Below are 3,459 nucleotides of genomic sequence, written 5' to 3'. Positions count from 1 at the left end.
GGGGGGCAGGGAGGGAAGGGAAGAAAAGGCTGCTATGGACTGAATGTTTGTATTCTCCCAAAAATATATGTTGAAACCCTAGTCCCAGTTCCCACTGGTACTTGGAGACAGGGACTTTGGGAGATAATAAGATCATGAGGGTGGAGACCTCATAGAGGGATTTGTAAGATTTATATCCTTGTAAGGAGACAGGAGAGCTTACATGCGCTCTCCCTCTCTCTCTCTCGGTCTCCCTCTATTATGTGAAGATATAATGAGAAGATGGCCTTTTGCAAACTAGGAAACAAGTCCTTACCAGACTGCACCAGATTAGCTGGCACCCGATCATGGACTTCTCAGCAGCCTCCAGAACAGTGAAAAATAATGCTTTTTCATTGAAGCCACACAATCTATGACAGCAACCTGAACTAAGACAAAGACCTAGGCCCCAGGCAGGCCAATGCAAACCATGAGATCTAGGGATATGTCCTGGGTGATAAAGACCAAGAAAGAGATCATATAAACTATAAAAATGTGGTGACTTTGGGGAAATGGGAAGGGTGGGGGCTAGAAAGGAACTCCTAAATAAGAGTGGTGAGGGGCTGGCCTAGTCCTATTTCTTGACCCGGTAGCAGTTGCAAGGGTGCCTGCCTCATGATAACTTAATAAGTTGCACATTTGTTTTATTCAGTGTTCAATGTTCTGTATCTGTGTTTTCAGTGTACTTGTATCTGTGTTTTGTTTTAAAATAAAATGATTAAAAAGTGAAGAAGAAATGAAAGAGAAAACATGTCAAAAGGTAAAATCATATCAATTTAAGCCATGATGTTCAAAGTAAAAAAAAGAGAAATGTCATGGGGTTCACAAAATCACTTGATGTGTGCTCCTATAGGAAAACAATCCAAAATGAGAGTAGAAATGCTGTCAGGCTTTCTGCTGAATTTTTCTCTTCTTTCTCATTGTACGTTCTAAATAACTAATTAAACTATTATTTCATTACAGAGCTCAATTAATTTATATATTGCTTAGCTGCTCTCATATCTCCAAATGGTGAGACAAAAGGATAAATTAAATGAGCAACAAAAAAGCATTCCTGTTGATAAAACTTTTAACGTGGATTATAAAAATGTTCACCTCCAAAACACACTGGACAATTAATTTTTAATCCTTTATTTTAATTTCTAAGCAGTAATTCTACTATGTAGTTGAAGGGCTTTAATATGGCAATAAATAATTAACAATTACAGGTCTTTTGTGTTCATATAGATATAAAAGTATCTTCCTCTCTAAGCTGTGTTTTCCCCAGACATCTGGAGGGAACATACACATCTACAAGTCCTTACTGACTAAAAAAGACCTTCAGTTGTGGAAAATTTGTGGGTTCTTTTATCATCTCATCTTTGGTTATTGGAACACAAATTCTTTCCATACCCCTCATGAGCTAATAATACGGTAGAAGTTGGAAAGTTTCAAATTTATGTAGCTACTAAAAAATGTAAACCATTATTACCTGGCCAGAAGGAAGCAGGCACACTCCAAATGAGGGGCTTATCAATAAACACTTATCAACAAACAAACCACCTTCGTTTCACTTTGATTTACCCTGTCTTGGAGCTGTGTGGTATTTTTTCATCATCATCAAGGAGGGGCCTTTTAAAACACAAACACTGAAGAACAGTAGCAGGATGGAAGGCATTCTTTGTACAAGGTGGAAGGAACTACTCGGGCTACTATATAAGGTATTTTTCCTGCTGTAACAGACTGCCAAATTACCACAGCATCAATGGTGTGAGAGTTTACAAAACTGCTTTTTAAACTCAGAATGCTGGGATATTATGAATCACACCTGCATGAAAACAAATGCCAATGCTTGGTTCATAAAAACAAAAAATGTGGGTTTGCAGAAGTTGGAAATACCATAGCATTATGTAAACAGCGGGTCACCCTGTTTTACCACTTCCTCTTCTCTCCCTTGGTATTAGACTCCCTTAGAATAACAATGAATATGTCGATATTTCAGAGACAAGTGGTGCCCAGATGAGCCACTTGGACTCAAACTTCCGGAAGTCTGGGCAAGTTTTAAAATTGTCATTTTCTTCTGGGAAAGCGCTTGAGAGGGCCAAGTGTGTAATCAGGGGAGTGCATTTTGCCCTCTTTCAGTTTCTCAGTGTGCGGGGTGAGGGCAGCCTGACTGGAATGGTTCACTCACATGCCAGTACCTACTATACTTTTCTATCCCATTTTCATTTACAGCAGCATGAGGGCCCAACTGCTGGCAAGGGCGTCAAAGGCTTGGATGTGCTGGTCACTGAAGAGCTGCTCTCTGACTTGGAGACCAAGCAGAGCTCCTTAGGAGCAATGACAAAGAAAACTTTCCCAGCTTTCACAGGGAGACTTTAAGGGCTCATTCCCATTACAGATTACCACTGGTTGAGGCAAATACTTATTTTTAAATGCCACTTTTACCATCCTGTGTAGTTAAGGTGATAGCACTACAATATCTGGAAATCTCCTGTGCCATTTGGTATAAGTAAGGCGAAAGAGGAGGTGAGCAAATAGCCTTTGCCAAATGTCATTTCTATCATAGCCATCAAAGAACCAAGCTTGAAACTTATTTTACGTGTAGGAGCAATATTTGTGCACACTACCAAAGTCTTGTAAAGCAGATTCTATCAATACACAGTTTTACTTGAGAATTCTCAGGTATATCCAAAATATATCCGTATTTTCCTCTGTAGGCATCCCCTCCAGAAATTTATAAATAGATTGTCAGCAAAGTAATAAAGGGATTTGTTATTTTTATCCCTTAGCAACTAGACAAAACCCACTTGTCCTATCACTTCATTTGCCCACTAACAAGATATCTGAAAGTCATAAAATTAAAATGCTTTGCTATAGCTGTACCCAGACACGCTCAAGAGTGACAACAGAAGCAGTTAGTGAAATACAGGGCCCAGGGAATCGTTCAGAAGAAGAGAGCGCGCCTGAAAAGCCCAGCGCTGCTCAAACCTTTTGCCATTTTCCACACCCGCTGCATGACCGCACATGTGCAGCAAAATCCCTGTCAGTTTCACGTTGCTTCCTGCTTTTCGCTTGCAGAGTAAATGTACTGAAATGCAAATGAATGGCAGTGACAGGCTTCGGGGGACATTCTTGAGTTGGTTTGATTTTATTTCATTTCGTGTAAATCATTCTCGGTTTTCAATACTTAATTGGGGAAACCTCCCAGCTCCTAGCGCGGAACACTACACCACGGCACTATGGAACGAATCACGAGTGAAGCCCAATATTGTGCCTCTAGTCGCGGTCACAGACTTAGAGCAGCGCTACCCAAATCCTGCTGTTCACTATATTGAGCACAAGATGCTCTACAGGATCCCTGCTAAAAAGGTTTCAGGGGCAGGTTTACAAACTGTTACCTTCCCTTCTTGAATTATCTCAGCGCACACTAGTGCATTTAAAGGCTTGGGAAATTCCTGA

Source organism: Mandrillus leucophaeus, unplaced genomic scaffold (genome assembly GCF_000951045.1).
Source record: "Mandrillus leucophaeus isolate KB7577 unplaced genomic scaffold, Mleu.le_1.0 Scaffold115, whole genome shotgun sequence".
NCBI lineage: Eukaryota > Metazoa > Chordata > Mammalia > Primates > Cercopithecidae > Mandrillus > Mandrillus leucophaeus.
The sequence above is the reverse complement of the archived record's forward strand: the minus strand, read 5'-3'. Positions refer to the sequence as shown.